At 47.5% G+C, this 9313-nt stretch overlaps 1 protein-coding gene across 5 annotated transcripts in view; it reads left to right on the top strand.

The window, feature by feature from the left end:
- Nucleotides 1-7816: 7816 nt before the first annotated feature.
- SYTL2 (synaptotagmin like 2) overlaps nucleotides 7817-9313 on the top strand; it is a 115578-nt gene continuing 114081 nt past the window's right edge. For 4 of the 5 annotated variants that reach the window (XM_047754113.1, XM_047754115.1, XM_047754114.1 and 1 more), the window contains exon 1: nucleotides 7823-7938. The gene's annotated coding sequence lies outside the window, so the exon portion shown is untranslated. Of the gene's footprint in view, nucleotides 7939-9313 lie in introns of all 5 variants that reach the window. The other variant, XM_047754109.1, reaches the window with a different exon arrangement.

The raw sequence follows: 9313 nt of genomic DNA, 5'->3' as shown, positions 1-9313 counted from the left end.
TGTAAGTACAATTTCCAGGGGAGCTTCTACTTTTAAATCCCAAGTAAGTTTCATACGTTTAAATCCTATAAGACCTATGACTAGAGAATTGATGTGATAATTATGACTCTGATAAACAAATGTTGATCTATAGAGAATGATTATTTTAAATCCTAAACTCTTAAAACCTGGGATTTTGCTCTGGAAGAGATCTTGGAATCTCTTTCAAGGTTTGGCCTAACCTCTTAATTTTAGAGATAAGAACACTGAGAGGTTAAAGCCACTCAGTATGTTGTTAGTAGGGTCCCAAAAGGAAGCTAAGTTACCTGGCTTCTAATGCAATGTCTTTTAAAAAGGAAGAAATAGGAGTTCCGGTCGTGGCACAGTGGTTAACAAATGCTACTAGGAACCATGAGGTTGCGGGTTTGATCCCTGGCCTTGCTCAGTGGGGTTAAGGTTGCAGATGTGGCTTGGATCCTGTGTTGCTGTGGCTCTGGCGTAGGCCGGCAGCTATGGCTCCGATTGGACCCCTGGCCTGGGAACCTTCATATGCCACGGGAGTGGCCCTAGAAAAGGCAAAAAGACAAAAAAATAAATAAATAAAAGGAAGAAATAGTAATTTGAAGATTACTGTTTATCTTATTTCCACAAGAGACAAAATAGATATTTTTATCCTTTCCAAGTTTACAAATGAAAAACCTGAGATTTGGATTTGAAGAGACCTGCTTATTCATATAACTGATAAAACCAGGGCTATTATTCTGAGCCTTGTGACTCCTGGTCTAGGGCTTTTTTTTTTTTTTTTTTAATTATGTCATGCTGCTTGTGATGTTCAGTATAAAAAGCAAGGAAATTAACTAATATGTTTTTGAAAGAGAATCAGCGGCAGTTACTGACCTGGTTCATCTTTGAATTCTTCATAGCGATATACCATGTACATAATGGTCACTCAATAAATATTTATAACATGAAATGAATACATGAAGGAATGAATGAGCAACTGAATAAACAAGGGATGGAACGGGATTATGTTTCATTTTAATCAGACATTCCATTCTTGAAATGCATGATTAATCAGGATCCCTCTGTACTTGAAAAGAAATAGAGGCTAAAACCCCCAGTCAGTAGTCATGACAACATTTTGTCGTGACGATGCTTTGAAATCAAAAGCAGAGTAATGAACACGAAGGTGAGCTCTTTTGATATGTCTCTCCTGTTTTGTACATAATAAGGCAGAAGGCTCTCTGGACATGACGCAGTGGTGGAAAGAAGGTGAAGGGAGGAATTCCTCTTGAACCATCAGGTCACCAAGGTTACTCCCCTTCTCCCAGGGGAAAACTGAGGTAGAGGAAGTGCCCTAGATAATCTTGAGCAGCCTTGTCCAGTAGAAATAGAATAAGACAGACATATATAATGTAAAATTTTCTAGTAGTTATAGTAAGAAAGGTAAAAAGAAACAGTGACATTAACTTTGATAATGTTTTATTTAATTCAGTATGTCCAAAATACTATCTTTGCACCATCTAGTCAATACAAAAATTACTGATGAGATATTTCACTTTTTTTTTTTTTTTTTTGAGATGTGCTTAGAGTACCTCTCACTCCAGACCAGCCTCATATCTAGGGCTCAACAGCCACACGCGGCCAGTGGCTGCCATCTTGGACCGCGTAGGTCTAGCCAGACAGGACATGGTGATTCTGTAAAGAGAAGGTGACAGAAATCATGGCACAGAGGAAGCAGCCTCCCAGGGACACCTTGAGGAGATGACTGTGCTTTAGTCCAACCATATAACCCAGAGCTGCTTGAAAGAAGATACCACTATGTCCTAGGGAGTCAGCCTCAGCGTTTTCATAGCCTTCTGAGAAGATGTTTGGCTGTGCAGCCCTGGGCAAGTGACTCACCCTTCCTAGAACTCAGTTTCTCAGCTGTTACCATTGACAGCTGCTCAGATGATGACATGAAATAATAGGTAAAAACATTTAGTCAACACTGGCAGGTAGAAAGCACTCGATTAATAGACCCACTAGGATCTTACTTTATCTCACAAACCTCACCTCATCTTAGATTTAAAAAAAAAAAAAAAAAGATTAGTAGGGCCTCCCTGCAGGTTGCTCTCTTCTCTTCCTCAGCTAGTATAAAGGGGCTCTTAGCTAAGGTGAATTAAAAAAATCAAACCCACAAAATAAGCAAAAAAGGTCCTGAGTTACACTATAACTAGCTTCTTCTATGAGAAGGAAACTCATATTAATAAAACAAGATGATTTTCTACTTTTTTATTGTGGTAAAATATAGATAACATAAAATATACTGTTTTAATCTTTTTTCTTTTTCTTTTTTCTTTTTAGGGCCGCACCCACGGCGTATGGAAGTTCCCAGGCTAGGGGTCTAATCAGAGCTAACCGCTGCCGGCGTACACCACAGCCACAGCAACAAGGGATCTGAGCCTCGTCTATGAGCTACGCCACCACTCAGGGCAACCTCGGATCCTTAACCCATGAGCAAGGCCAGGGGTCGAACCCACATCCTCCTGGATCCTAGTCGGGTTTGTTACCGCTGAGCCACAGCAGGAACTCCTTAACCATTTTTAACTGTACAGTTCTGTGACGTTAAGTGCATTCACACTGTTCTACAACTGCCACCATCATCCATCTCCAGAACTTTTCAACATCCTACAGCGAAACTCTGTATCCAATAACTTGCTATGGCCCCTCCCCCTCGTCCCTGAAAAACACGATTCTGCTTTGTCTTTTCACATTTGACTATTCTAAGTATCTCATATAAGCGGAGGTCTTCTATTTCTTGAAGTAGCGTTTGTTATTAAAGAAATGTTTAAAGAATGTTTAAATGTTTAATGTTTAAAGAAACATTAGGAAAATTTGGGAGTTCCTGTTGTGGTGCCGTGGAAACGAATCCGACTAGTATCCATGAGGATGCGGGTTGACCCCTGGCCTCGCTCAGTGGGTTAAGGAGGCATTGTCGTGAGCTGTGGTGTAGGTCGCAGATGTGGCTTGGATCCCGAGTTGCTGTGGCTGTGGTGTAGGCTGGCAGCTGCAGCTCCGCTTTGGCCCCAAGCCTGGGAACCTCCGTGTGCCTCAGGTGTGGCCCTGAAAAGCAAAAAAAAAAAAAAAAAAGTAAGAAAATTTTTACTAAAAGAGATTTCTTAAAAGGATAATTAATGTTGGAATGCATATTGATACAGATGACAGGCACTGAAGTAATAAATTATGATTATTACACATATGCCTCTGAGGGAGGTGATCACCACAAAGCTTTTCCTTTACTTCTTACGAAGGAACTCTGTTTGAAAATATATACACATGAACATAAGTTAAGACATGACTGCATAAGGTCCCTGCTCATACAGGTTATAAATAGTGATGCTAGACGTTCCCTCGTGGTGCGGCGGGCTGAGGACCTGGCGTTGCTGCAGCTGTGGTGCAGGTTGCATTTGCAGCAGAGATTCATTCCCTGGCCAGGGAATTTCCACATGCTCCTGTTGCGGCCAGTAAATAAATACTGATGCCCAAATGTTCATGAATATCAGAGGTCTCTCTGGTATATAGATCCTTGGGTTCCGACCTTGGTGGTGTCACTAGTTTGCCATTTTTCTAGGCTTAGGACCTGATCCTCTCAAGCCCCTACCATCTTCATCTGTAAAATGCAGATGCTAATAGCTGCCCTTCCTACATCTTAGAGTTGAGGTGAAGCTCAAACAAGATAATCAAAGTGAAAGGGCTTTGAAAAGTACAAAGCCCCGTAGAAATGCATGACATTATTCAAGACTGTGGAGAGATTGCTAATACAATTTGATTCAAGGCCAAAATTTTGTACTTCCCAAAGTTAAAGAGATATTCAGTCATTGGAAATTACTTAGAAAACCAAATTCCTGCTGCGGCCACCCAGTACTAAGACTGAATTATGTTCTAAATGGTGTACATTTGATACCTCCTGCTGCACGTCATCTACCCACATAACCCCACTAGATGTAATTATACAGCATTTCACCAGTTATTCAATTTTGGGTGGGTAAGAAGTTATAAATCCACATAGCTTAAAGACAAACTCATATCTTTGCTAGAAAGTTTTGTTTTCTGTTTTGTCTTGTTTTGTTTTACTTTCCATGGTGGCAACGGTGCTGCTTTCTGTAACGTGTCTACCATGGGATGCAACTTAACAAGCATTAATTGAATGCTTATGATGTACAGTCATTTGGGGTAGCGATGGGGATAGGGGCAGGGGGGAGGTCGTGAGAAGAAACACAAAGAGAAAAAAAACGGGTCCCTGAATTGGGTGAGCTTTCAAGTTGCTGGGGAGTACCATATCCTGGGATAACTAACCACAAAGACACAATGAAATCAATGCCAAGGAAGGGCTTAAGGAATACATCGGGGGGCTGGAGACGTTTAAAGGATTGACTGACTCATTCGACCCAGGAGGGGCAGAATCTGGTGACATTTGCCCCTGGTCCTGATGCCTTGGATCAGAAACAGAGCTGAGGATGTTCCAAGCCTGCAGGGATCACACCTAACCAGCTCACAAATAAAGAGTTACTTACTAACTGGCCTGAGAAAACTAAAGACCTTGGCAAAGTCGAGGCTGGGTGGTGTTGGGGTAAAATCCCAGATTCCCATTTGAAAGCATGAGCCTTTGGTATCGCACCATCCCAGGGGGCCAGCTCAGGGTATACAGTTCTGCAAACAATACTCCATTTAATTTCAGTTCCATAGAATTGCAAGAATTTTATCTTTGTTCAAACAGAGGTGCCAAATTTAAATAACCCACGCCCAGCTGGAAAATACCCAGGCCCACGCTCCACCCATAGGTTTCTAAGCTTACTTCTGCCCCTGTCCCAGTCAGTTTTCACAGATCCAGCACCAACGTCTATGTTTAGGTGTAGTTTTTTGGCGGAGGGGATTACGCTTCCCCTTCCAACGCATTACTGTTACTTTTCTCTTTTCAAGACCTCTCTTCTAACCATTGTCACATGATTAGCTCACATTTACAGAGAGCTTACCTTGGGCCAGGCAATGTGCTTTGCATATGACAGCATCTCCCTTACACTGGACAGGTAATATTACCATTTCTATTTTTCGGAAGAGGAGCAGAGACTGAAAGAGGTTATGTGACTTGTCCAAAGTCACCTGGCTAGAATTCCCATCATGGCTCAGTGGAAACGAATCTGACTAGCATCCATGAGGATGCAAGTTCGATCCCTGGCCTCACTCAGTGGGCTAAGGATCTGGTGTTGCTATGGGCTGTGGTGTAGGTTGCAGATACGGCTCAGATCCCCCGTTGCTGTGGCTGTGGCCTAGGGCAGTGGCAACAGCCATGATTCTACCCCTAGCCTGGGAACCTCCATATTCATGGGTACGACCCTAAAAAGGCAAAAAACAAAAAAAAAAAACAAACAAACAAACCCCAAACTCCCCAAACCCCAACAAAGGCCGGTTTAGTGGTGGAGCCCAGTGGAGTCAGTACCTGCACATGTAACCACTGCACTGCATGATCCCTACCCCCTTCTTTTTCTCTTTGATATCAATAGAGAATTCTGTGAAATTTTAGTGTCACTTATATGCAAACCATTTTGAAGAGTGGCAGTCCATAGGTTAAGAGGAATCGGCCACCTTTGACTTGCTCTGATGGTGTTAACTAAGGCTTATTCAGTACTCTATGCGCAAGGCATTCTGCTAAACACATGCACTTTCTCATTTTAACCTTCCCAGTGGCCTTCAAGCATTATTATCATGTCTTTAACAGATGAACAAACTGAGGTACAGAGAGAGGTTAGGTCCTCTTACCTGGTTAGGTTAGGACCTGGGCTCAGGTCCTCTTAGAAAATGGTGGGGCCAGTAATTGAATCTTGGTCATTTGACGTTAGAGCTCTAGCTTTTCACCTCAGTGATACTCTTTAGATGAGTTGAGGGTCCTTGGCAAGACCCTCCCTCAAAGTCTCCCCCCCTTTCCTGCCCCAGAGCCTGAACTGAGAATCCTTACACCCTCCCGAGTGGTTGGGAGTTGCCGTTTGTTACCTGGGAAGGAGTGGCGCTGGATGTAGCCAGCATCCGGTTGCTTCTGGTTACCTGTACCAGGTAATGCAAGGCAACCACAGGGGGGCAAGATGCAATGCTGGCTCTCCTCCAGGCTGGAGAGGGGCAGGACGGTGATAAACAAGGCAGGTGCAACTGACGCTGAAATCGAGGTACCAAAAGCAAATGAGGTCATGCCACTCCTCTGCTTAAAATCTTTCCCCAGCAATCATCACTGACAGGATGACCACAGCCCACTCTCTCAGCAAGGCAGGCACAGCTACTCCTCCTGCATCTGGCTGCCTTCCTCCTTAGCTTCTTTTTTTGCTTTTTGCCATTTCTTGGGCTGCTCCCGCGGCATGTGGAGGTTCCGAGGCTAGGAATCGAATCAGAGCTGTAGCTGCCAGCCTACGCCAGGGCCACAGCGACGCAGGATCCAAGCTGCGTCTGCCACCTACACCACAGCTCACGGCAACACCGGATCCTGAACCCACTGAGCAAGGCCAGGGATCAAACCCGCAACCTCATGGTTCCTAGTCGGATTCGTTAACCACTGAGCCATCACAGGAACTCCCTCCTCCTTAGCTTCATCTCTGCCTCCCTGCCACACACCCTGTAGGCATCTCTATGTCTTGGCCTGCCTCTCTGCACTCACTGTCCTCTGCTGCTTCCATTGGACCTAAGTTACAGCGCTCCCTCAAGGCTTACCTTGGTCATATCTGTATTTAAGCTTTTATTGCCCTCCTCTGCCCAGCGGATGTGACTCTATAACCCTTTGCACATCTATTATAACAGTTATTACCCTGAATTGAAATTGTTGGCAAATTTGTCTCTTCAAAGGCAAGGCAAGGGCTTAATTCTCTTTTGCATCTGGAGTCTCACCCAGCACTGGGACACACTAGGCTCTCAAAGCTTGGGTCAAAGCCAAAATGTGCACATGAACCTAATGCAAAGTTTCCTGTTGGCAGTCCTGCACTCAGCGCTGAATGAGGCCGTCGGGGATCAGCATTTGGAAGTTTGGGAGAAGGAAGATCTTTGGAACCATCCTAGGCAGACCTGGACTACCCTCAGCTGCATGTTCAACAGTACATTGGGGAGAAGAGGGAGGACGCAGAAGGCCTTCAAATTCACAACAAATTTCGGAAGTTTGCCTGGGCTAGCTCCATCATGGGTAACTTTTTAAACTGGCCATGATACAATATTGCATTTATAGGTGTGCCTGCCTCCCCACCAGCCAGCACCTTCCAGCAGTGTCCCAGCGCACACCCATTAGGTGGCTCAGGCCGTACGCATTGCTCTCACCGTTTGTCCCAGTATTATTGTATTAGTTTTAAATCAGCTCATTTAATCCTTTCAACGCCTGTGAAATATTTTTATTTCTTTTACTCTCGAGGAAACTGAGGCCCCGGAGACGTGAGAGCATCTGGCCCTGGTCCCTATGCTGTGTACCACTCCGCGCCCCTTTCCTGGGAGCCTGGGCGGACCGGGCTCTCTGAGGGGCGGGGCTCCCGAGCTCCACGCTCTCGGGCCCCGAGGACCCTTAAAGCACAGTGGCCAAAAAATAAGGGCTGCGTTTTTAATCCTCACAGTGAAAAAGTTGTTTCGAGGTGAGGTACGCTTGAGAGGGAGGCCAAAACGGGGCGTCCAGGGGGAAGAAGAAACAGGAGGCGGCGGAGAGGGGGCTGGAGCCCACGGTCGCGGGGGCCGGGCCGGGGCGGGGCGCAGGGCCGGGCGGGCTGCGGGCGCAGAGCCATTGGCCCGCAGATCCGAGCGCCCCCAGCGCGCCCGCCCGCAGCCCGTGGGGGAGCCTGCACGCGCCGCCCATCGCTGACAGCGGCCCGCGGCACCTGGAGCGCCGCGCTAGCGAGCCGCCCAGAGCCGCCAGCACCCCGCCGGGGGAGAGGAGGCTCGCAGCGCCCAGTCCCGAGGAAGGTAATGCGTCGCGCCCGGGGTTGCGGGGTTTGCACCACCCGGCCGGGGTCTGCAGCTAAGAGGACGCGGGAGGCGGCGAGACGCGCTCCCTGCCAGGCTGCGACTCACAGCAGCGCGCCCGGATCCAGCCTCAACTAATCTGCCCCCTCGCTGTGTTACCTCGGGCAACTTTGTTTCCCTTTCTGGGACTGTGTGTCGTCCTCTCTTCAAGGAGGGAGTTGCTGTTGAATGATGCTTTTTGGTCTTCTGCGTTCTAAAACGTAACTTTCTTGGGCACCCGGGCAAGCTCCCTTTCTCGGTTTCTCTCTCCCTGAAGAGCCACCTCCGCTGCCCAGGGGGCCGAGTCTCCAGGAAGCCGAGGTGCTCGGGTGGGCTGGGGTTCTGTGTCCCCTTTCCTGGGGCTTCTGAGGACTGACCCTGGGCGTGCGCCTGGCTGCCTGACTTGCAGCGTAACTGCCCCTAGATTGCTCAGGTGAAGTAAGGTAGGGCGTTAGGACCCATCTACAGGTAGGGGCTGGAGGCTGATGATTTCTTCTTGGAAAATAAGCAGATTTGTTTTGGAATTCTCTTCCTACACGCAGACCTTGTCCCGCGATGGGTTACAAGTCATAGGAATGGGCTTTATCATCTTGCAGCGTGGAAAACCAACTGCTTCATCAGCAGACATGAGGCTCTCCCAGCGTGTAGGAAGTGGGCCTCTCTCTCAGCACCCATCCTCCCTCTTCCCCTTCCCCCCTCCTCCCTTCATACGTCCCCTTTGACTTTGAGGGGCTCCACTTCCTGTCTGAATGAAAAGTTCTCATTTTCGTTTAGTGCTGGTTTGTGACTGGGGCTCTGGGCTCTGGGTTGAGATGGAAGCCCAGATAAGAACAGGCCATGAATCACACTGTCCGCCTCCAGCCGGCAGCGATGTGCGGAGGAAGCCCGGTGAGGCTTTGGACACAGACACACTGGAAGGTGGGATGGATTCACACTGCTGTCCAGCTTCCTGTCCCCTTCCTGGCAGCCATTCCCAGCTAGGCAGCCAGCTGTCCGTTGGATGGAGCAGCCAAATGGAGAAGGATGGTTCAAGAAGCAGAGGACTTTGCTGGGTTTCGGTGGAAGGTCTCTGGCAATTCTATCCCCCCACTTTGCCTCAGCCCTGGAGTTCTTCGGGCCCTTAATGGGGTATCCATCCAGGTGCAGTCAGATTCCAGGGCCCATCCAGAGCATGGGGTAGGGGGCAGGGCAGGGGCAGTATTGATTTGGGGGGAGGCAGACACTCTTCTCTGCGTGTGACGTGTCTTTTATTCTAACAAAAGCACACGAGGGCTGGTCTTACTGTCATCTACCCTGTTTAACAAAGGAGAATCTGAGGCTCAGAAAGATTGCCTCC

The sequence above is a fragment of the Phacochoerus africanus genome, chromosome 11 (genome assembly GCF_016906955.1).
Source record: "Phacochoerus africanus isolate WHEZ1 chromosome 11, ROS_Pafr_v1, whole genome shotgun sequence".
Lineage (NCBI taxonomy): Eukaryota > Metazoa > Chordata > Mammalia > Artiodactyla > Suidae > Phacochoerus > Phacochoerus africanus.
Note: the sequence above shows the minus strand (reverse complement) of the source record. Positions and strands in the feature narration are given on the sequence as shown.